Source organism: Odocoileus virginianus, chromosome 27 (genome assembly GCF_023699985.2).
Source record: "Odocoileus virginianus isolate 20LAN1187 ecotype Illinois chromosome 27, Ovbor_1.2, whole genome shotgun sequence".
NCBI lineage: Eukaryota > Metazoa > Chordata > Mammalia > Artiodactyla > Cervidae > Odocoileus > Odocoileus virginianus.
The window spans coordinates 11,974,747-12,000,908 of NC_069700.1; the positions used below are offsets into that span (position 1 = coordinate 11,974,747).

Genomic DNA, 26,162 nt, shown 5'->3' on the forward strand with positions numbered 1-26,162 from the left:
CCAAAAAGGAAAATCTGCTCAATTGTTTATCACTGTCCTTAGAAACAAGAACATTAAAAAAAGTGCAGAGGCGCTCAACACACTTCTGTTTATTTCTAAAGTCTGTTTCTCTCTTTATTGTGGATTCTAAGGTACCCAGAATGGGACTTGAACACATGCAGGGCAGAAATTCTGCACCAACACCAAGTGATAATCACTTAGGTGATCATGTCCTGCGCAGTAAGGAGGCCAAGAACAGCACAGATGGAGACTCAGACCCCAGCTTTGTCCCTTGCTAGGTGCAAGCGTGCTAAGTCACTTAAGTTGTAACCCCATGGACTGTAGCCTGCCAGGCTCTTCTGTCCATGGACTTCTCCAGGCAAGAATTCTGGAGTGGGTTGCCGTGCCCTTCTTTAGAGTATCTCTCTGACTCAGGAATCGAACCCACGTCTCCTGTGGCTCTTGCATCGCAGTCAGATTCTGTGCTGCTAAGCCACCAAGTAACTCCTAAGGAATTTTGTTGGAAAGATCATTCAACCTCTTGAGGGCTTAGTTTTCCCATCAGTAAAAATAAAGTTGAAAACACTGACTTCATGGACCTGTTGAAGGTCTAAGGGAGAGGATTTGTATACATCCATCAGCATAATGCCTTATTTTTGGTGGGTGTCAACAATAAATGGTCATTGTGATTCTGTTGATGTTATTCAGTCATGGTCATTTTGCTATGCTTACATTTTTTGCTCTTTTTTGCAGCCCGGATAATAACCAGAGGAGACATCGACCAACTTTGCCTCCATCTGAGCTGGGATGCTGACACAATGCCCATGCTTTCTAGTCTTCCAATGGGTGAAATGGGTGTTGAAAGTCTATGATCATTTCAAATAACCACGCCAAAAGTAATCCTGCTCAGAGTAGACTGAACTTCCCTTCACTGGGATTCCAAATGGATTGCTTAACAAAGGTGGGATATCGTCTCTATTAGCATATTAAACTGCTTTCCAGACCTGAGACACCACACAAAGCAAGTTCAGCAAGAGAAGGAGGAAGTAGGCTTAAAGCAAGGGTCGGTCAAAGACCTTATGCTGCCCACCCTCTGTAGTCGGTCTCCAACAAGGCTTCTTCTGCCTGGTGCTGCTGGAGCCAATAGGAGACCGAGTTGGTTTAGAAGCAAAGTGTCCTTCCTCAATCAAAGAATGGAGCGGTATGAGCGCAAGATCTAGAGCAGGAGTGACCTGATGTAATAACATTAGAAATAAAGTGCACAATAAATGCAATATGCTTGAATCAGCCTGACACGCCACCCCCCACCCCGAGTTCGTGGAAAAGTTGTCTCTCACCAAACTGGCCCCTGATGCCAAAAAGGTCAGGGACCCCTGATCTAGAGCGCCCCGCCGGTCCCGGGCCGAGCTGCGCAGCCGCAGTCTCTGCCCACGGCCCGCTGGCCTCACCCGGGACGTTGGTTTCCGGGCAGCGAGTCTGCACACGGCCCGCTGCCGGGCACGTCCGGAGCAGCCATTTTACACCAGGAAGGCTGGCCTGAGGCGCCCGCGGCCGGGCCTCCGCTCTCGGCTGCCTATCAGCAAGTGAAACTAGAAGGACAAAGGGAAAGAGAAAAACAGGTTAGCCTTTATTATCCAGATTCTGTTTTTATTCCCTGAGGGGATTGTTCAAGGGCTTTGCCTGTGACAATCAGGCCAACTGTAAAGAGACCGCTTCTCCTCTGATGGACATCCAGGTTAAGGCGGCGCGAGGCGGCGCAGTGATAAAGAAACCGATGCAGGAGATGCAGGAGACGAGGGTTTGATCCCTGTGTCTGGAAGATCCCCTGGAGGAAGGCATGGCAACCCACTCCAGTATTCTTACCTGGAGAATCCTACCGACAGAGAAGCCTGATGGGCTAGGGTCCATGGGGTCCCAGTGAGTCAGACACGACTGGGTCACTAAACAACAAGGAGAGTTTATGGCAAAAATGGAAGTCCCCCAAGACCATAAGGGAATGGAGAACACCATTGTTTGTGTTCAGTTCAGTTCAGTGGCTCAGTCGTGTCCACTCTTTGCGACCCCATGACCGCAGCTCGCCAGGCCTCCCTATCACCAACTCCCGGAGTCCACCCAAACCCATGCCCATCGAGTTGGTGATGGACATAGAGTTTAATATTTCCTGGATGCTCTCCTAAATGCTTTGCATGTGTTAGTTCATTTAATTTCTCATAATTACGGTTACAGTCCCCATTTTACAAATAAGAAATATGAGGCACAGACAGGGTGAGTCCAAGGGGACAGCTGCTTTTTTCTTGTCAACCTGAGTGACAGTTCTGCAGCTACTAAGACCATCAAGATAGGTGTTCTCGGGACTGGGGCTGAAATGAGCAATGGCTTAAAATATTGTTGTGAGATTACAAATTATAGCCACTTCTAGTTGGAAGCTTGGAGAAAGCTGGTGGAACATGCCCAAGCCAGGAGGATTTGGGGGGTGCGGGGGAGGGGGCGGGGCGGGGGGAGGAGGGGAAGGGTCCGCAGTAGAGGACACCTGTCCTGTCCTTTGATGACTCCTTAAGAGTGTTGACAAGGGGCGGTTCCCATGTGCCTGTTGGCTAGTAGCTCTTTTTCCCACCGGAGACTAGCGACTATGTTGTGCCCTCCTGTATTAGTTGGATACTTGTGGGTAGGGCAACAGAGACCCCTTCAGAATTCAAGGAAAAGGGACAGTGCTGTCATGAGGATGCCCACAGGTTGGAACTGGACCATGAACTGCAAAACTCTTTAGAAATCCACGAGGCTCCAGCGATCAGCTCCTCTTCCTTTCAAAGGCAGTATCATCTCCTTCTGTCCACGTCTCTTGTCGTTTCTCCACATCTCTCTGCCAGATCTCTTGCTGTCTCTTTTCTCTTATTGGCTGCCTGTGCTTCGTGAAGGTTTCCAGTCCTCTTAAACACGACCCACCATGGCCTCTCCTGCCCCAACTCTATGCCAAGTAGTCCCCCTTCCCACCATTTGAACACATTTGTTACAATGTCTTTGTATTTCCAAGAGGGAAAATCTGATTAGGTTTGAATTTTTTTCTGAAGAAAGGTATAGGCGCTGTCCAACCTGAGAGCTCTCTGCTCTGCAGTAGGACACCCACACCTGTCCCAGTTAACTGTGAGACAGTGGGGGCCACATGGTACAGAGCATGGGCCTGAGGGCTGCTGCTTCTGCATGTGTGCTGGGTGTGTGCTAAGTCACTTCTGTTGGGTCTGATTCTTTGTGACCCCATGGACTGTAGCCTGCCAGGCTCCTCTGTCCATGGAATTCTCCAGGCAAGAATACTGGAGTGGGTAGCCATTCCCCTTCTCTAGGGGATCTTCCCAACCCAGGAATCGAACCCATGTCTCTTACGTCTCCTTCATTGGCAAGAGGGTGCTTTACCACTCAGGCCACCTGAACAAGGCAACTGATATTATTCAAAGAGACTCCATCCAAGGCTGGTGTTGCCAACTGGCCTGGTGCCCCTCTAGACCCACATCTGGATCTGGCAGTAGGACTGTGCTCTCAGAGGAGGCTCACCGGGACTGGAAGGAGGCTCCGATTCAGCAGAAAGCTACCCAGTAACTTCATCTGGAATTTTAGCATACATTTCCAATTTTTTCTTGTTTGGCCTGCTCTTCACCTCCTGCTGGCCCTCCACGTGGAATCCTCAGCATACACACCTGTACTCACATTGGTGTGCTCAGTCACGTTCGACTCTTTGCGACCCTGTCGCCTGTAGCCCAGTAGGCTCCTTTGTCCATGGGATTTCCCAGGCAAGAACACTGGAGTGGGTTTCCATTTCCTACTCCAGCAGATCTTCCCGACCCTGGGGTCGAACCTGCCTCTCTTGCGTCTTCTGCATTGGCAGGTGGGTCCTTCGCCACTGTGCCACCGGGAAAGCCCCTGAATTCAGGGTAAGCCCCTCCTATTGTCTGTTGGATCTGCTCACGCTCTTCTTCTTAGGGGACTTTGGTGTGTGCTCTTAAGTTTTCCCGCGCATCTGACCTCAACCAAAACTGTTTTTAGCTTAGCTACTCTCTTGTCAGGGCTTCCGCAGTGGCTTAGATGACAAGGAATCTGCTTGCAATAAGGGAGACCTGAATTTGACCCCTGGGTCAGGAAGATCCCCTTGGAGACGGGAATGACAACCCACTCCAGTATTCTTGGCCTGGAGAATTCTATGGACAGAAGAGCCTGGCAGGCTACAGTCCATGGGGTCACAAACAGTCGGACACAACTGAGCAACTAACACTTTCACTTTTCACTCTCTTGGCAGGGCCAGTGCCTGGGAGGAATTTCCATTTTCTGAACCACACAGTCTATGACAGATGGACAAATACGTTCTGCTGTAAGGGCACATTGGGTCATGAGTGATACGGAGCCGATGTCTATCAACTGTCTGGAGTCAGTTTGCTCAACAGCATATGCTAGTATGATTTCAGCCAGTTTTGTCACCAGTCACTCCTGGTTGCTGCTTGTCACTCACACACATCAAATCCTTAGGGTTTGTTTTGGTTTGTGGCAAAAATAAAACACAACAAAACATCTCCCACCAACCTAACCTTCACGTTCGTTCAATGAATCCTTCTTAATACTTTCATTTCCATTCCACTCTTAACTTATGTGTGTGTGTGTTTTTATCATGTCCAGCCTCTTCCTAGCTTTGATCATCTAGATGTCCTGATAGTCATTTATTCTGTGGCAACTCCTTCATCTATCCATCCTTTTTGCATATTTTCTGACTCAGTGACTACCTCACAGGGAGATTTAAAAACTATGGAGGCCAGACCCCCACCCCCAAGACCAGGTAAGTCAGAACCTCTGGCGTTAGGAGTCCATAAGCACCTTTTTTTCCTTGTAATTATACTAGTGGTTCTCCTGTGCAATGTTAGTTTAGAATACCTTCCTTAGTTCAATAGTTTATAAACTTGGCTGTACCTTGGAATCACTAGGGAACCTTAAACAATACTGATGCCTGGGTTTCATCCTTGGAGATTTTGATTTAATTATTTAGGGTTTTAGCCTGAGTTTTTAAAAACTCCCCAGGTGACTACAATAGGCAACCAAAATTGAAAATCAGTACCTTAATGGATGCTTAAAATTTCAACATTAGGCTATTCACTTATCACTTAAGTTTCTGATTGACCCCAAAAAAAGACTTGTCATTGGGTGAAAGATGATGCTTTTCTTAAATGCTTATATCTTGGTATGAATGTGGCCCAGATTGAATACAAGGTAGTTTAGTCACTAAGTTGTGTCTGACTCTTGTGACCCCATGGACTGTGGCCCACCAGGCTCTTCTGTACATGGGATTTTCCAGGCAAGAATACTGGAGTGAGTTGCCATTTCCTTCTCCAGGGGATCTTCCAGACCCAGAGATTGAACCCAGGTCTCCTGCACTGCAGGCAGATTCTTTACTGACTGAGCTGTGACAGCTCTTGAATACAAGACCCCTGGCTAAATTTGAGTTTCAGATAAACAGATAATTTTTAGTATAAGTATATTCCATGTAATATATGGGTATACTCATGCTAAAAAATTATTCATGGCTTATATGAAATTCAAATTTACCAGGGCATCCTGTATTTTTATTTGCTAAATGTGGTCAGTCCTATCCAGAAAGCTTTCAAAGGGCAGGTTGTAAGAGTGGGGCATAGAAAAAGCACAGTGAGAAACGTGGAGACCCTGAGGGGAGGGCACAAGGGATACTGCAGAAAGACCACAAAGCAAAGAAGGGCCATGCAAAGCCCAAAGTCACTTGCCTTGTCAAACTCACTCAAGTACTATTCTGCCACATCTTTGTACAAATCAGCATAATCTTCCTTGCCTTACCAGTTTAGGTGGCAGAGTGTACATTATCCCGCAAGACTTGACTGCGACCGTGCACAGCAACAGATGCCTTGCATCTAGAATCCCTCTCCTGCTCATGCAAGACCAAGATACTGGGCTGGTTAAAAGGTTCTTTTGGGTTTTTCATAGCATTCTATGGAAAAACCCAAACAAACTTAATGGCCAATGCAATAGACATGTAATCCATCGCTAATATATTCACTGATGTTCTAAATTTTTTAATTTAGAATTCACTATATTTAGAATTACACATTTATGAAAATTCTAAATATAGAATTTAATTAAGAATGTAATTAAATCTCAGTATAAAATTTAATTATACTCAAAGCTTTCCAAATGTCTGGCTTTGACTTATGATAATTGTAACCTGCTTTCAGAAAGTTAAAAAGAAAAAATGCCTTCAGAATTAGAGAAAGAAGGTAGATATGTAAATAAATATGATAAAGGCTTCCTAAACTAAATTCCCCGTAAACCTATTATAAGGTCATGTATTCTATGTACTCTAATCCCAGCCTCCACATAAATTCACTCGTTATATTTTTTCAAGGACAGTTTTTATTTTGCTTTTCTTTGAACTCTTCCCTTTACATTTGTAGGTATCTAGGGGGTTTTCCTCTCACTGGCTTCCAAGTTATCCAAACAGAGTATCATTACATATGGTAACATGAAATGTTGGTGCACCTAGGAGAACTGGATCTACATCCAGAAATCCTTCCTTAGATTCCTGAGATTCAACATATTTTACCCTACTTTGTTAGAGGGATTTAGACAGACAAGCTTATTTATCTATAAACATTTTTTCATTTCCTCACTTACATCTGACCGAGCATGAAGTCAATATCCCAGAAGAAAATGGAAGACATTCCTTTGTCTCAAGCAAATTCCACAGGATACATGGGTATATAATGAGTATATCAGCAGTTGACAACCTTTTTGGCACCAGGACCAGATTCGTGGAAGACAGTTTTTCCACAAACAGCGGGGTGAGGGAGATGGTTTTGGGATGATTCAAGTGCATTACACTTACTGTGCACTTTATTTCTATTATTATTGCATCAGATCATCAGACATTAGATCCCGGAGGTTGGGGAGCCCTTAGTACATCCTTCCACTCCCTCCAATCCCCTCCTCTTCCTACCCCTGATGACCCCTTCCCACCGTTTATGTTCCTCGCTTCCTCTTACCATCATCTCATTGTCTTATCTGACAGCTTCATGGAATACTTTCCAGGTGTCTTTGAGGTCAGTTAACCCTCGTTGATCACCCGCCTGAGACGCAAATGGCCTTGTTACCTTTTCATAACCTTCTCTTAAAAGAGAAATAGTTATTGCCTTTTCAGAGATTATCCAAATAAGGATGTCAGGAAAACGCCCTTTGCTTTCCTGCAAAACTAAAAAGTTTTATGGTAGGGCAATGCAAATTATGTTTCCCTGGTGGCTCAGTCAGTAAAGAATCCGCCTGAAATGTGGGAGACCTGGGTTCAAACTCTGAGTTGGGAAGATCCCCTGGAGGAGGGCATGGCAACCCACTCCAGTATTCTTGCCTGGAGAACCCCCATGGACAGAGGAGTCTGGCAGGCTACAGTCCATGGGGTTGCAAAGAGTTGGATACAACTGAGTGACTAAGCACATCACACAGCAATGCAAATTAAGTGTTAAAACAAGGGACATTTTTCTTTCCTTTTGCGATGGGCATACCAAACCTCCCACTAACATGGCACCTTCCTAAGGGTATTGCTGAGTAGACAGGAGTTGTTGGTTTGCAGTGGGAACACCAGGTATTATATCATCGCTGTCCAGCTTACTGATACCTCCCAAGTCAACTTCTTAGCAGGATCTCTTCCCATCTCTCCCTCTTCATCAGATTTAACTCAGAGGTGCTAAGCTAGAAGCTAAGCTAACCACCAGGAAGGGTGCCTCTGGTCAAGTAAGAAGCTACCTATCATTCTAAGACCTGTTGGGCGAGCTTATCAGGTTCCCAATTTCTCCAGAAATGCCTGATGGTTTCAAGGATCGAGATAAGCACAGCTGTAATCTACCATGATCCAGAGCTTATTCACAGATCACAGCTGTGTAATTTCAGGTACCATGCTTCCCTTGTTTGGATTTGTTTAACATTGTTAAATATATAGTCAGACCATCTGCACAGTATTTTTTTTAAATTGGAAATTACAACCATAACTTCCTTTTTATATATCAATAAACTAAACAGCAAAATTTCAAAGGGATCCTTCTGCACCAAGCACGGAAGCAGAATGCCTGTCCCACGCCACACCACTGCCTAATTGCACACTAATTGGACAAACGTGATTAAATATTTCAAGATCTTTACTAATTGCCTCTATTTTAGCTTTAAAATTTGCTTGCCACCAACAAATTTAATGACACTGGTGTCTAGTCATCAGCAAAAAGCCCAAGAGTTGCTCTTTAAAATGTACCTAGTCAGAGTATTTACTGATTGTGCATTGTTTCCAATGTAGCTTAATTAGAAATCCAATCAGTTCGCTAAGTCTAATTATACTTGATTTGTAGATTCAGACTATGATACATAATGAAGCCAAGCAGCTAACAGTAGACGTGCCTGAAATGTAACAATAAGAGAAATATATATATTTTTAATGTATGTCTTGTCACTTTAGAAAATCAAGTAACACACACGATCTGTCATGACAGGGCTTGGGGAGGTTTGAGCTTCTCAGTGTTTCCTTGAACCGGATTCCAGTCCTATTGGTGAAAACCTGCTTTGAAAGATGACGATCAGAAAATATTTCTATGTCTCCATACTAAAGATTAAAAAGAAAATAGAGACAATTGCTTCCGTCAGTTGACTCTGTGAGGAACTTTTGGGGAATTATTTCACAGAAATTGCCTTGATGAAACTGATATGGTTAAAATGGACACATTCACATAATTCTTAATTTTTTAAAAATTTGCCTTTCAGAAACTTGCCTTAACTATCTCAGAAAATGCCTTATCCAGTACCTAAAAACTACAGTGTTGATATAAGCATATATTCAAATATGTGAGGGTATAATTTTGTATGTACACACAATTTTACTAGGAGGAAATACTTCTAAATGTATTATTGCATATCTGCAATAATTTGCAACCAATTGTTGGTCTGTGAAAACAGGTTATGTGAAGTAGAGAAAAGAAGCTTTAAAAAAAATTAATGTAGATTAAGACACCCGTTACCACTGCCTCGATCACCCCAGCAACTTGAGGCAGTGGTAATTGGAGGGTTTTGAATACTTATCGCTCTCGCTTCCAGAATCCACTCATTTCTGTTGGCACATAGTATGCAGACATGTCACAGTTTCAGAACAGGCGAGGTGCTGAGATCTAGCCGGCTCACTTTACAGCCGTCACCGCCAAAAGATGGCAGTGCTTTGGAACTGTAAAGGAGAGCACTGATAATGCTGGTTCAGACATGCCTCAGGAGTCATGGTCATTTCACTTTCATTTTGAACACAGTGGGAGAAATCAATAAGGTGAACCAGAATGAAGGGAAATGGATAGGAAAGAAATGTGATTTTTCAGCTTTGGGGATAATATTATAAACATAATGAAGGACGATTCAAAACATCCTGAAACTCTAATTACCGCTGACTGTTCAATAATAGACTTACTTTAGCACAGTTATTTTTCCTTTAATGTAAAGCTTATCTTTTATAACATGCTAAGTTACTTCAGTCATGTCCAACTCTCAGCGACCCCATGGACTATGGCCCGCCAGGCTCCTCTGTCCATGGGATTCTTCAAGCAAGAATACTGGGTTGGGAGTATTCCCACTCCCACTGGAGTGGGTTGCCGTGCCCTTCTCCAGGGGATCTTCCCTACTCAGGGATTGAACCCATGGCTCTTATGTAACCCACATTGGGAGGTGGGTCCTTTACCACTAGTGCCACCTAGGAATCCCATATCTTTTTATAAGAATGTAGCCGAAAAGAAACATTGACATATGCTTGGATGAAAGGCTGCACAGAACTGCAGAGTGTGAGTGGTTTTAATTTTTGCATTAAAAATTGATCATTTATATGGTATTGCTTTTAAAAAGCTGTGCAATAAAATTGCTCCGTGTGTGTACATGAATGTTTGTGAATGTGTATGATTTTAAAGGCTGACAAGTACATAACTTTTTTCTTTCTCCCTTTTTCAAAAGCATCTTGTAGCATGTACTGAACCTGGAGGGTTTTCCTTTGCTTACAGTTCTTTGCCTTTGGACACAATTCGCAATTAACATGGCCTCTAGCCAAGACCCTTAGTTTTACTGTTTTGTTATAGCTCTTATTTGCCCTGTACTCTGGTGTCAGCCTTTATTGATAATTTCTCAAACTTTAAGCATAATGCCAATTAAGGAGTTGTTTTTCTCCAATCAGAATTCATCACACTGACCTTTGGGTTAAGAGAGACAATCCACACTGGATGTGACACCAAAGCATCTTCTTTACCTTCCTTTCCTAGGAAGATTGCTCTTCTAATATTGCCACTGAGATATTCAAACACAGTGACATGTGGAAGCTGGGAGGAGACAGAGATGCTTTTATTGCTGAAGGCTGAGGCAGGTTATTTCCCTATCTTCTTTAAATGATTGTGGTGGGAGAAAGTGGAGGTGTAAACACATGACCTGAACCTGACTCCAGAATGGCTAATCGAAAGCATAAGTTGACAGCCATCTCACTTGTTTAAAATAACATGGTTTCTGTTATGTATTTGACATTGACTGAGACAGAATAATGTTTTTTACATGTGGCAAAAAAATAAATACAGGGCAGTACAGATCTTCACAAATGTTTAGAAAATCAGGAAGGAGAAGAATCACCCAGTGCAGTCCAGTTACTTTTTAAATGCTGGTGAATTTTTAAAGGAGAATTTTGTTCCTTTTTTTCTCTCAGCTTAGCTTTATCTTTTCCTCCTCTTATTAATAAGGCCTGGCCCCTCGTTAACATGCAGCCAGAGCCTAATGAGCCTTGCAGACTCCTGTAATTTCTTCACTGTTGAAAATGCCTGACACTAATCTATGCCATTTATACTAATAAGAAGTGGATCAGCTGATATTTGGTGCAATGAAAATATGCTAAATATACTTTATTGAATTGCACGTAGTTAGTTCTTCCCAGTTCGCTGTATTACAGCAACAGATGCACAATCATTACCTCTGCACTCTGTGTGGAGCCCAACCTTTGGTTTGAATAAATGAGAAAAGTAAGACATTTCACATGTTCACTTTCTTTTTTAAAAATGCTGATAATACTGACTTTCAAACTCCTACCTTGAGAAAAATCATCTTTTCTGTGATTTTCAAAGCACAGATACAGTGCTTCCCATTGAAATGGCAATGAAATGAAGATCTGACCTAAAATATAACATTTTATATTAAGTGGACTGTGTGTGTATATGTGTGTGTTAAGTTGCTTCAGTCGTGTCTGACTCTTTCCAGCCCTACGGACTGTAGCCTGCCAGGCTCCTCTGTCCATGGGATTTTCCAGCTAAGAATACTAGAGTGGGTTGCCATTTCCTTCTCCAAAGTAGGCTTTAAGGAAGGCTAAATTTGAATGGGCTTTGCGTAGAACTTATTAATCACATCCATAAGCTCTTTTCCCAAAGAGCTCATGGTGATTAACAATTTTCTCATGAATACTGAAGAAATTTTTACCAATTTTAATATATGTTGAACATGGTGTTATTATTCCATTAGGCAAAAGAAAACTTTTTCCATTTTTGCATTACCAGTCTAATATTTTTTTTTTGATGACTCTGTTATATCTATGTTTCTTTTCTTACTTGCCAAGAGACACAGGACTGAGGAGACTGACTGCAGGTGTTAGTAAACGTTTCCAACACTTGTGTCAATACCTGTATTTGGCTCAGGCTTCACAAACCTGAGTGCTTTTAAAAACCTTGTTTAAAATCTACATATTTATTCAAAACAGCCAGCTATGACTATATCCCCTGAGATGTGCTGTAAATAAGGTGGAGACTTTAGGGACCTGAGCTAAACATTTATACCTGTGGACCCCCGTCCACCTCCACCCCGACCCCGCCCCAGTGCATGATCGCCTGTGGTCCTCCAGTGAGTGATTTCAGCGGGAGAAGCTTAGTCTTTAGAGGAAGGTTGATTATAGTATTGAAGTTTCTCAGTAGCTTTGACCAGAGGTTTACAAACAGAATAGCAAAATGGTTAGGAAGGCAGAGATGAAGTGAAAATGTTTAATATCTTTCGGAACCTCAGTTCCCCTAGCCTACCCGGTTATTTTTCTCCTAGCAGGACACACATGTGACAATACGTCCAAACCACTCAGTGATGCAAAGAGAGGAAAGCAACATGTAGTGCTGCCTAAACACATTTCACATGCATGTGACTCCCTCCCATCAGTTAGCAAGCACTCTTGACCGTCTCCTGACCGATATTTCCTTGGAACACGTTTTGTGTTTGTTTGGAAGGTATATCTCACACTTATCTAGGAGCATATTTTTCAGACTTCAAAATGTCTGTCAATTTATCCCCTAAGAGAATTATGAGTCCGTTCTACTACTCTCTCTTCCCCTGGACAACTGCTCTATCTGTGCCTTCTAGAATCTCTTGCCTCTTAACCTCTGCCAACACAGGTGCAGTAACTCCCCAAAGATTAACAGTCTGGTTGTAGGTGTGATTGAAATTAGCTTGGCTTGCCTTCAGAATCCAGTGCCCTAGCCTACTAAATCATCCCCTATAATCTTGTGCACTTAGGCAAAGCAAACAAAATAATCTGCCAGGAAATACTAATGGGGCAGTGTCAACACCAACATCGTTTGTGTTAACTGTCCCACTCTTATTACCCTGCTCCTTAAATCCAATCAGACTTCACTTCCGACTCTGCAGGGGTTGGATGTTAATTAGAAAGGATGCCTGTTTGTATGTACCTGGCTGTATACACGCGTGACCTTTCACACACCCACAGACCCTCATGCATGCCTGCGTGTGCCCATGCAGACACAGGTCCCATGACTAATTAATTTAAATTGCAAGTGCAAGCCGTGTTTCTGGTTTGCTGTTCCAACTCGGGAAAGCATACATTCCGTGTGCATGTCTTCTGCCCTGGTGTCGACATTTTCCAACAGATGTTAGCTAATATGGTTGTAGGAGGTTCACAGTGGAGGCTGCAAGCCCAATAAATCTTCCTCTTAAATGCAGGCACTCCACCATCGCAGCATCTTATACCTATAATACATTTTAATTACTCGGCTATTCAAAACGATGCTAAATTAGATTTGTACAGAAGAGCACCACGGATTTCTCCATCCATGTTTAAAGCCACCACAAATAGCATAAAAACCAGCAAGCAGGCTTTTACTGGAACTTGCGGGAGCCACTGAAGTCTGATACCTTTAAAATTATTAAGTGACAAAGATGACTAGCGCTCCGGCTCTACTTTGCTTCCCCATTAGCCATTTAGGTGACAGCTGCTGTATTACACATAAAGATGAACCATTCCTTGCGGGATGATAGTGGCTCCGCTGTGACACTGCTGGCGTAACGCATTATCAGACCATGGTTGCGCTCGGAGCCATCACAGTCTCCTAGGCACCTATCAGTATCCTCATTATCTGCATCACGGAGTGCCGGGGACGAACACTGCCAGGCCTCACAGCTTCGCAGCTCATTTGAGAAGCGGAAATTAAACGTCCCAGGAGAGAAAACAGGCACGCCGTAACAGCACCGGCGCTCTACACCAACAACAGGGCGACTGCGGTAGCGCGGACTTCTATCTCGTTAATTTAATAGGCTCCTGGAATGAGGATGGGAAGGTGGAGAGGCAGGCTTGACAAGGAGATGACTGAGCGGGGCTGGCATTGTGTGTCTTGCGAGCTCGTAACAGAATGAGGATTTGCTGTGGGTACCGCAGCTCTTCAGATGTTTGTTGGGGCTTTTAGAAGCCCTGAACGGCAAGAAGAAATGAAGGGAGGGAGAAAGAGAGAGAGAGGGAAGGAAGCAGATCACTGAACAAGGGCAAAATGAACTGATCATAAACATGATATATGTTTATATTATGCAGCATTTCTACGTGAGGTGAAGGGAGCTTTAGAAGGCTATAGATAAAATAAAGGTATTCTTTCCACACAGCAAAAGAATCCCTAATTGTGTGTGTGTGTGTGTTTGAGAAGCCTATTTAACAGAAACCCTTCCCTGCTGAAAATGATTTTTCCTAGCACTCTTTCCATAAAATTTTAAATAATTTTGCTGCAAAAATACCAACTCCTTTATGATCAGAGTGGCATCAAGCAAAACAAAGCTGGGAGGCAGGGGATTATCCAGATAAGTCAGACCAAAGAAACCTCTTAAGGAAAACAAGATGCCTGAAGTCTCCAGGTAATAGAGGCAATAGTGGTTTTTTTTACCTTGAGTAATCTGATTAACCGCCCTAATTCTTGGCTGAGTAGACCTGCCTGTTTGGAACCCTACAAGCCCCAAGAGATTCAAGACAGTCCAACTCTGAGATGATCAACACAGATTTTTGTACACTGAATTTTAACTTTCGGTGAGTCTTCTCCATTGTTGTTATTTGTTTAAAGGCCTCAGGAGAAACAATGATCAATAAATCCAGCTCCCTGCAGTTTTGACTTTGCTGACACTCTCTCTTCTTGACCTCAGTTTCTGTATTAGTTAAATGTATCTGCATGGGATGATGCAGAGACTTATGTGGTTTTGAAGAATTATCAGTGGTATATAACAGACCCTGGTAAATCTCTGATCACAGTGATCTTTGTCTTTGTGCTACAGCCTGGCAGGATTACAGGATAGTTGGAAAGATGACTTCTTGTTCCCGGGATCAGAGGAAAGATTTTGTGTCTCAGTGCAGTGTTTACTTGCTGTGTGTCTTTAGGCAAGTCACTTTAACTCTCAGCCTCAGTTTCTTTGTCAGCAAAAGCAGAGGGAGAACTTCTAGTTCTTAGGGTAGTTGTGAGAATTAAGATAATGTAAATGAAAGTCATTGGTATGGTATGCTAGTGTTCAAAATTGTTTGGATGGAATCAGACCCCATATTACTGATTTATACTCCTCTGTGTTCTAAAATGGATTTTTGAAAGAATACTCACTGTAAAGGGGCTTTCAAAAAGGGAGGAAATGAGGAAAAGAAGGGGTGAATTGAATAGAGAGGTCTTTCTCTGTCACATATCAGCCTCCCAAGATCCTCTTACAGCACAGCTGTTTTTGAGCTACATGGGTCACAGATTCGTTGGAAAGCTGAAGAAAGCTGAGGACCTCTCTTTTAAGAAGAAAGAATTTACTAGAGCTTACAGTTTCAAAGTCACAGATTTCCCCAAACCCAGCCATGGAAATCAGGTCAAGCACACTTATTTCAGAGAATGGATGTATTATGAGACTTTATGTGGTACAGAGAAGAAATCACTTGTTCTTCTTTCAGACACGTGTGCATGCATGCATGCGCATGCGCACGCGCACACACACACACATACACACACACACACACATGATAACCCAAGCTCTCTTATTAAGGATACAGGTGATTGAGAAAGCAGAGTTCTAAGCATCACAAGGCATCAGCATTCTCCTTTCTCTTTCCTATTTTGTTCAATACTGCGTCCCTCTTCTACATTTAGGATAAGGATATACTTGGATGCTGGCCTCCCCGGAAGGCTTGGGACCAGCCCTGCTCCTGGACCACTGGAATGCTGGGAGCAGAGGCTTAGTATCAGTCAGTCTGAACTTCATACCTAGTGAGCAGTAGCGGAAGCAGCAGAGGTGTTTGCCTTTGATCAGAGTGTCCCTACCTTTATTGAGGAGCTGGGGTCGTGGCCAGTTGGGGACCGGCTCCCATCACTGGGCTCTGCATTATTCTCCTCAGTGTCTGTATGGATAAGTCACCTAGGACCCCGTTCTTTCAGGAGAGTTTCCTGTCAGGTCCACTTTTCATAGAAGACTAGATTCCTGACCCCAGTTCAGGCTGGAGGACTGAAGCTGGGACTTCTGCCCGTCTCCAGTTGCCAGGCTCCTCTGCGCATCCCACCTGCCTCTCCTGGACTCACCCCTCCCTCTCCCGTTGTTTCTACCTGCCCAAGTTTGCTTGTACCACTTGGTGGCCTGAGGGCAGCAAGGGGCTTTGGTACTGGCAGTTCTTGGTCTGACAGGCTCTGCACATAATAAATACATAATTATTATCTCTTGAATAAATACTGTGACAATATGTAAAGAAAAAGGACGGGGAATGGGAAGAAACAAGGAATAAAATGTGGACAGAGGTCTTTCGGAGATGGAGTGAGGGGAAGTGTGTCATCATAGTTGTTATCTGCTAGGAATGAGAATTTTAATTGAAAAACTCTCCCCCACATCTTAAAATGTCATGCTCCTTTTTCGTACTCCACCTCAAAGCCAGGTTTCTCGCATATGTTGTGTGCTCAGTTGCTCAATCCTGTCTGATTCTTTGTTACCCCACGGACTGTAGCCTGCCAGTCTCCTCAGTTCATGGAATTTTCGAGGCAAGAACACTGGAGTGAGTTACCATTTCCTATTCCAGGGTATATCTTCCCAACCCAAGTATCAAGCCCATATTTCTTGACTCTCCTGTTTTGGCAAGTGGATTCTTTACCACTGTGCCACCTGCGAAGCCCACATATGGGTGGGAATAAAAGAAAACAAGAGGTGACACCTTACAAGAGAAAAGCCTACGGAAGGTCACTGTGGCACGCTTCTACCCCCTTTTAATGTCGCATCCTGTGCCCCTGCAGAAGAGTCTGTCCATGGTGCTGAGGTTGGGAAAGCCTCTTCTGGATGAACTACATTGTCTAACTTTAATGTTTCCAATACCTTCCTACCACTCCACTCTTCACTCTGGCCTCTCTTATCATTAACTATATTGCTTTTCTACTCTCTGATCCAGGCTTTAGCCAAGGCACATACCTACCTAGTTAGTCCCTGCATAAAATTGTTTCTTTTTTGGGCTATATCACAGTGACTCTTTGAGGTAAAGAAACTTAATAAATGCTCTCTGGGAAAGAAAGCATAGTAACCCATTTGCAGGCATTCACAATGAAAGTTAGCTTTTAAGTCTAGAAGTCAAGAGATACCTGGCTGATAATTTGTGATAAATGGCCAGGGGTCTGGGAAGTCCATGAACGAGGCTAGGTAACATCCCACAGGGCATGGTCTTCAACAGCTGGGAGGTGACATGAGGGATCTTCAAGCTAAGGGAAGAAAGAAAAGCCAAACCAGGAGGGATTAAGAAGAGTCCTTCTTAAAGGAAAGAAGGAGAAAACTGAGATCACACTGAACTTTTCACAATATTGTCCATGTATTATGGGCCCAAGCCTCTACGTTCTCTTGCTTTAGGAATAACTGTCCATCCTCCAAAGTGTTGTTGTTGAGTTGCTGAGGTGTGTCCAACTTTTTCCGACCCCATGGACTGCAGCATGCCAGGCTTCCCTGTCCTTCACTATCTCCTGGAGTTTGTTCAAACTCATGTCCATTGAGTTGCTGATGCTATCCAGCCATCTCATTCTTTGTCACCCGCTTCTCCTCCTCCAATGTAATCCTCCTCAAACCTGAAGCACATTCCTCTTTTCTCTTTCCCAGTCTCACCTCCTCCAGGAAATCTTCTTTGGCTTATTCTATCTTTCACCTCATGTACTTGACATTTAATTACTCAGTTGGTTTTGTATCATTTCCACTTGTTCAAGAGGTTTTCTTTTCAGCATATTTTTAAAATGAAATTTTTGTGTATATTCAGTCTGTCTTGGGCTTCCCAGGTGGCTCAGATGGTGAAGTGTCTGTCTAGCAATGTGGGAGACCCAGGTTCGATCCCTGGGTTGGGAAGATCCCCTGGAGAAGGAAATGGCAACCCACTCCAGTACTCTTGCCTGGAAAATTCCACAGATGGAAGAGCCTGGTAGTCTGCAGTCCATGGGGTCACAAAAAATCTGACAGGACTGAGCAACTTCACTTTCACTTTCAGTCTGTCTTACTAAAACTGTTCCTTCAAGGACTGAATTTATTTGTTTTGATCTTTCTTCCTAGAGTTAAAATATTCTCCTATAAAAATCATTTGGGGTTAGTTTCATGATATAAAAAACAGTACTCTGCCTGATGTGTATGTGTTAGTCCCTCAGTGGTGTCTTACTCTTTGCAATCCCATGGACTATAGCCCCCCAGGCTTCTCTGTTCACGGAATTCTCCAGGCAAGAATACTGGAGTGGGTGGCCATTCCCTTCTCTAGGGGACCTTCCTGACCCAGGGATTGACCCCAGGTCTCCTGCATTGCAAGTGGATTCTTTACCATTTGAGCCATCAGGGAAGACCCTGCTGAATAGTGGCAGTTTAAGATAGGCATTACAAAAAAATAAGGAAAGCATTATTTATGCAGTGCCTACTATGTGCCAAGCACTGTGCATTTTATATACCTTATCTCATTTGATTCACTTAAAAATCCCGTAAAGTAGATTATGGTATCCCAGTTTTTAAAGATGTAGGAATTGAAGTTAGGAAAAGAGAATATGAATTTTGAAGATTTTATAGTTGGTAAGTGATGTAAGGAGTTGATTTCACTCTGACAAACACCCCAAGGATAAAAGATTTGTATCATGTATCTCTAGCTTCCTATAATTTCACATCATGAATCTATCATTTATTAATCTAACAAATACTGCTAGAATCTATTTCTATATATTTAAATACACTTTTTATTGTGGGATAATTTTAGATTTATGGAAAAGTTATAAAGATAGCACAGAGTTTTCCTGTATAACTCATTCAGGAATTATATATTAATTTTCATGTCTTACCTGAAGTATATTTGTTAAAACTAATAAATTAACATTGCCACAAGACTGTTGAGGCTTCCCTCATAGATCAGATCAACCTTCAATGCAGGAGACCCAGGTTCGATTCGTGGGTCAGGAAGATCCCCCCTGGAGAAGGAAAGGGCAACCCACTCCAGTATTTTTGCCTGGAGAATCCCATGGACAGAGGAGCCTGGCAGACTACAGTCTATGCGGTCGCAAGAGTCAGACACAAGTGAGTGACTAAGCACACAGCACACACACAAGACTGTTATCTAAATTCTAGACTTCACTTGGATTTCACCAGTGTTTCTCTTAGTGCCTTTCTTCTGTCCCAGGACCCTATTGCGTTAAGTTGTCACGTCATCTTAGACTCCTCTGGTCTGTGAATTTCTGAGACTTGCCTTGATTTCCATGATTTGGGCAGTTTTGAAGAGTACTGGTCAGGTATTTTGTAGAATGACCCTCAGTTTGAGTTTGTTGGATATTTCTCTCATGGTTAGACTAGGGATGTGAGCTTTTGGATAGAAAAACTAAAGGCTAATGTGCTCATTTCTTCACATGACATTAGAGGTACATGATGTCGACATGGCTTATCATTGCTGATGCTGACCTTGATCACGTAAATGTTGTGTCTGCCATGTTTCCTCACCGTAAAGTTTCTCTTTTTCACTCCCCATGTGCAATTCTTTGGCCATAAATCACCAAATCCATGCCACACTTAAGAGGAAGGAGAATTAAGCTCCCTTTTCTGGAGGGAAAGTATTACATAGTATTTGAAATTCTTCTGTGAGGAAGATTTGTCTCTTTTTTCCCTATTTATTTATCTACTCTATCATTTGTTGTTATCATTATAGACGCATAGATATTCATTTTATTTTTTTGGATTGTAATCCAATACTGTATTATTTATTCTGTGCTATTTATATTTTCAGCATGCACAATTTTTTGAGAAATTAAGATTTAGGATTTTCTTATTATTTAGAATATTTCTCTTACATTTACATTTTTCCAGCTTCAGTGGTTGCCCCATAGTTCTCAGATTCTGAAATTTGCCACATGAATGTGTGTCACCTCCAGGGACACCACACTGCATACCCCAGGGGGCACTGAGCACTGTACAAATGATGCATGGCTCCCCTGGAGGTATGCAGCATGGAAAGACTGGCCAGTTCTGTTTTTCATGATTTTTATAAAGTTTAACCAAATCCTCTCCTCATTTGTTTGAAATGCTGCAGATGAAGAGCAGTCTGAATTTCCTTTCACTCTATTACAAAATCCTAAGACATAAGGTGTATTTGTGCGTACTCAGTTGCTTCAGTCCTTTCCAACTCCTTGTGAGCCCAGGGACTGTGGCGTGCCAGGCTCCTTTGTCCATGGAATTCTCCAGGCAAGAATACTAGAGTGGGTTGCCATGCCCTCCAGGGGATATTCCTGACCCAGAGATTAAACCCAGGTCTCCTGCACTGCAGGCAGATACTTTACTGCTGAGCCACCAGGGAAGCCCAGGGTATATTTATTTAGATATAAATTCTAAAACCTGAACATCCAGGTTTTAGCCTCTCTTCACTACATAGATCAATAGCAGTCTTGATACTAAAGCATCTTTCAAGGATGTCTTCTTCCAGAGCTCTGCATAAACAAAATTGCAGCTTGCTGATTTTTATCCATCAGTAATTGAAAGAGCAGCAGCAGTTGGTGACTGGGTTGGGGATGGAAGAAAGTAGTTGGCCAGATATCAAGAGATGTATTCATGAGATTGATTCATACATTGAAATACACAGTGTCCCCACATGGAAGTTAATCCCTTTTGTTATTTGAATTACTCTTCTCCAAAACATCTCCAACTTTTCTTTATCTTTGTTGAACCAATGAGAATTGCACACAGGGGACAGAGAGGTACTGTCTGGTCTGCTTTCTGATTCACTGCGTGCATACAGGGTCACCAGAGACTCTGTTCTGGTGTTTTGAAAGAACAGTCTACAATTACTCTTGTGCAAAGGTCCATGGCAGGTGCCATCACCCCCAAGAGGCCTCTCAAGACCTCTCTCCTGGCTTAGTTCGGGGTCCCCAGGAACTCTCACAACACCTGTCTTGTAATAACACATCATGCTGTATTACTATTATTGATCTGCTTATGCACATAGCTGGTGACTTTCCTATCTAATTTCTCTTCCAGATATTTTAAAATTACATTAAATAATTATAAAACAAGCGGAAGTCTAGGGATTCTGTAACCAGTTTACACATAGAAGTGTTGATTTCCCCGTCTTCTGTTTGCTGCTCTGAAAAATTAGTATTAATAAATAAGTCAGTGGTAAAATGATTTTTATTTTAAAAGATATTTATTCACTTGTAGTAGGCCAGCCCTCCATAAAGAGGAAGGAATTGGCTTTAAGTTTCCCTTGCTAGTTTCCTCTCCTCATCACTCTTCACACAACTTTGTACTGCATGGCCTAAATGTCTGAGAGATTAAAGATAAAGAAGGGCTCTTGTTCAAAAGGCAATTTGGTTTATATATGTATGATTTTTTAAAAATAGACTTTATAGCTGTAGTTTTCTTTTGGTTGTGCCATGTGTTATGCGGGATCTTGGTTTCCTGACCAAGGATCGAACCTTCGCCTCTGCATTGGAAGGCAGAGTCTTAACCACTCCACTACCAAGGAAGTCACTAGATTTTATATTTGGAACCTATATTTTTAGGTTCATAGTGAACTTGAGTAGGAAATACAGAAACTTCCCTGCCTCATCACACACGGAGCTTCCCCACATCAACATCTCCCACCAGAATGGTACTTATATTAGTAGATGAACCTACATTGCTACCTCATTATCACTCAAAGTCCCTAGTTGGCCTGAGGGTTCACTCTTGATGATTTAGAGTATATAGGTTTTTACAAATGCACAATGACACATATTCACATACAGAATAGTTTCACTGTTTAAAAATCCTCTGTGTCCACCTGGTCATCCCTGCCTGCCTCCTAACTTCTGGTAACAAGTGTCCTTTTTATGTCTTTTCCACAATTTTTTTTTTTTTTTTTTTGGCCTTTTCTAGAATGCCATATAGGTAGAATCATACAATACTTAGTCTTTTCCATTTGGCCTCTTTCACTTTATAATATGTATTTTTGTTTTCTCCATGTCTTTTCCTGGTTTGATAGCTTACTTCTTTTTGTGTGCTCAGTCATATCCAACTCTTTGCAGTCTCATGAATTATAGCATGCCAGGCTCCTCTGTCCATGGGATTTCCCAGGCAAGAATACTGGAGTGGGTTGCCATACCTTTCTCCAGGGAATCTTCCCGACCCAGGGCTCAGACCTGTGTCTCTTGCATCTCCTGCATTGGCAGGCAGGTTCTTTTTTTATCACTGAACCACCTGGGAAGCCCAGTTAGTGCTGAATAATATTCCATTGTTTGGATATACCACAAAAAAAGTAAACTTTTTAATAAACATTGTATACAATAAAGAACACAAATCATTAATGCACAGCTTGATGAATTTTCATAAAATAAACACACTTATGTAGCTAGCACCCAGATCCAGAAACAAACCACTTCAGCACAGAAGACCCCTGGTATCCAGTTCAAGTCAATGGCCCCCTAAAGGCTAACCACTATCTTGACCTCTAACACCATGTATTAGTTTTGCCTGTTTAGGCTAGTTTGGAGGTAGACTTTGTAAGCATTTCTTTCAATCAGTAACCTAGAAGGCAAGTAGTGATTTCCTCCTACAATCTGGCATAAAGCTAGTTTAGTTTTTTTGAAAGAAAGTGTTAGTCACTCAGTCATGTTTGACTCTTTGCAACCCCATGGTCTGTAGCCTGCCAGGATCCTCTGTCCATAGGATTTCCCAGGCAAGAATGCTGGAGTGGGTAGCCAGTCCCTTCTCCAGGGGATCTTTCCAGGTTTAATCACTGGGTCTCCTGCATTGCAGCAGATTCTTTACTGTCTGAGCCACCAGAGAATCCATATTTTAACAACTATATTATGGTTATAAAAGGTGATAACTTTAGGAGAAATTGAAGCTGGGGAATATTGAAAGCTTAGTGAAAAGCTGTATGGACAAAATAAAAGCATAAGAAAAAATAACATAGATGAGAAACATGACTCATGTTCGGTTGGTTCAAAATGAGGATTTGTTTCAGGCATTATAGATGTGCCCCTGAGGAATGAACAGAGAAGCCCTTGTCGCCTGAGACTTTCATGAAGATTTAAGAATGCTTAGCAATTTTAACACTGTTAAAATTGTCCATCAATTTAGGGCAACCTACTGACCTGTTGAAATTTTTTTTTCAGTTAGGCAAGGAGATGAGCAGTGTCTGTAAAAAACATATGATCTCATATCGATGCTCAGTGCCAAGAACATTTCTCATTCACTTTACTGAGTCACAGTAAAAACTTCAAGTGTTTTTGGATGAAACCTTCAATCTGGGGATGGCATGCATGACTAAAAATGGCTTTTCAAGTTAGCATCTTTTGTCCGTCCTTACAAAACAAGCTCACTTCAGTATTCCAAGTGTAGGTCAAAGAAAACACAGTAATTCTAATATAGAGCTGAGGGATATACACTCTAGGAGGTGAATTGGACAATTTCCATGGTCTAAATCTCCTGGTTATATGCTTATCTGGCATATTTGTTGAAAATGTGTTTAACTTTGTTAATAAAGTCTTGATGGATTAGATGAAAGACCTTCATGAGCATTTTCCCAACTCAATCTAATGGCAGAAAATATTAGATAAGCAACAGTTTCCCTATTACTTCATAGATCTTACCTGATAATCTGATATCTTCCAAGAGATTAGACGCTGAGATCACCTTGTATTCAATACAAACAATAGTGTTTCAATAGCTCCTTGAAGCAAAACTCAACTGGAAACATTTGATTAGTGCTGCAAACATTTGTCATTTTTGGCTGCTAACATTTCTGAGGTCTTTTCACATTTTTGTTAATTTTCTACATAGGTGGAAATGCTGTAGAATGCACATTCCCAGAGTGCCTTATGACAAGGGCAAAATGATTGACCTGACTTCGGCCAGTTAGAACATCTATGAGAGACCTGGGTTCAGGAGTAAGCATCATGAAGAAGTAGATGTGTAGAAGTATTAATCTTTTGTCCCACTGAGGGGTGAGGAATGTTGTGGCTTCTGAAACATCAGTGCCCAGCACTAAGAGTCATGATGGCTCAGCAACAGTGGTCATTTTTTTACAAAAGATGCCTCAGTGTGGTTGGGTATTTATTCACAACTGTATATCCCTAAAGTCTGGGCTTTCTGGCCCTAATGAGCCATCTGTGAGTTACTCAAAACCCTTTCATAAATTCCTTGCCTACTTAGAGTAGCCACAGTGAATTCTGTTGTTTGCAACTAACAACCTGTACCATTTACATCAATTAAATATTTTCTTTTTTTTTTTTTTTTTTGGTACACACAAGGGAGCTGGGATGTGCTTAACATAAAACTAAAGTCTAGAATTACCTTACTCATCTCATCTTCTCCTTAGAGACATATGGAGTCTAATATCCCTTATTGCTGACTAATAGAAACAAGTTTATACTTTCCAGGAGTAGCTTATTTGTTACATATTTTTAAAGATTCATTTAGTATACCTTATATTTTGTTTTATTTTTTTAATTGGTAAATGTAACAGCATGATTTTTTTAATGAAATTTATTTTAATTAATATTTTTTCTTGGGAAAAATAATAAATGTAATAGCATATGTGGTATACAATACAAAAAAATCATGAAGGCAATACACAAAGGACAGAAGTAGAGAAAGGAGTTCTGAAATCTCCCTAAAGTAGTCAGGGGAAGGATCACTGAGAGAGCACAAGACAGCTACTGAGGCGGGGGATTTTCAGCAAAGGGGAAAGAGGGAACTCCAGGCAGAGGGACCAGCAAGTGAGAAAACACGAGGGCAGGTACAGTGTGGTCCATTTAGGAAATTCTTGTAGTGCAAAATGACTGGAGAAGAAGGTATTAGACCAAAGGAAAGGCCTGGTAAGAAAAGATAAACACTCAAGTCACGGTCTCTGATCAGAAAGAGCCTCACATCCCTTGTATAAGATTTTAGACGTTGTGAAGATTGGGGAGCAAATGAAGAGTTTTAAGTGCTGGAACATATCATCAGGTTCACTTCTTAGAAATATAATATTTAAAGAGATATCCTAATTTCAGTAGAGACCAAACCTTATTGAAAAAAAAACAGGAGAGAGAGAGAAAGAGATGGGCTCTAATGGTAGACTCTCAGGCATCATTCAGAAATGAGAAGACTGTTCCCAACCTAACATTATGCTTTGTATTCTGCTTACCTGTAAGTCTGGCTATGTAAGAAAAGAAAACAATGTTTTTATAGTTCTCTGTAATCCAAAACTAGCTTCAGTGATGAATACAGTCCCCTGAATATGATTAAAGCTCATATTAGAACACTGGTGAACCACTTCTTGGCCTTTTGGCTAAGATCAAGAGTAAAACATTGGCTAAATTGTCAATATTGAAAAATGCCATCTCCCTACTGACATGGGTGCTAAGTCACGAGTGAGGGACCATGGGTGACTTAGCATTCTCTCTTTGTGCCCATACCGGCTTCTTTCTCAGATCCCTGGTGTGATCATAGGACAAGTCATCTTTCACAGAGAATTCTTTTATTTTTTTTCAAATCCCATACTCAATACTTATATCGATATCTTGGTTCTAGACATTAACTGGTAGTTTATTGCACTTTTAGTTATATTGTCTTTCAAGATTGAGAAGCAGGCTGTCAATTTGATCTCAAATTTTCATGCAGATTTTTAGGATTCTTCATTAAGGTGTGATCATGATGCTTTCACTATTATGTGGACAAGGACCTAAGCATGACCAGAAGAAGCCAGATTGCAAGAGAATCAGAACTCTTTCACAGCCATTCTGCGTCCATGATACTTTCCTCTGGGACCCTCATGTTTGTGGGTTCTGTAGTCTCACTTTACTTTCCATGTCCACACTGGGCAATCCTCATAGGATTGGTTCAACCCAACACATTCCTTTCTGCAATTATTTTTTATCCAAAGCTGAATGGGGCTGCTTGATTTATCAAGACATCTTGGACTGCTTGATAAGTAGATAATTCTGACTGTCTGTATGTATATCTTTCTGTTTTTCTACCTCTCTCCTGTATCTTCAGCTGCTGGCTGAATAGTGAAATATTCAGTTAATCATTTGTTTTGTTCACATGTTACTAAACAGCCACTTGAGACAAATATTCTTATTCTACTAAATTGACATTAGTATTTATGTATAGATATAGAGGTATATAAAATGGAAAGTAGATGGGGAGACAGTGGAAACAGTGTCAGACTTTATTTTTGGGGGCTCCAAAATCACTGCAGATGGTGATTGCAGTCATGAAATTAAACGACGCTTACTCCTTGGAAGGAAAGTTGTGACCAACCTAGATAGCATATTAAAAAGCAGAGACATTACTTTGCCAACAAAGATCCATCTGGTCAAGGCTATGGTTTTTCCAGTGGTCATGTATGGATGGGAGAGTTAGACTGTGAAGAAAGCTGA

General features: G+C 41.9%; 1 long non-coding RNA gene across 8 annotated transcripts in view; it reads left to right on the forward strand.

The window, feature by feature from the left end:
• Window positions 1–1,468: 1,468 nt before the first annotated feature.
• The window catches only part of LOC110126271 (uncharacterized), a 147,485-nt gene continuing 122,791 nt past the window's right edge, over window positions 1,469–26,162 (forward strand). For all 8 annotated transcript variants that reach the window (XR_002310374.2, XR_002310370.2, XR_011483848.1 and 5 more), the window contains exon 1: window positions 1,469–1,598. This is a non-coding gene — a long non-coding RNA (uncharacterized lncRNA). The remainder of the gene's footprint in view (window positions 1,599–26,162) is intronic.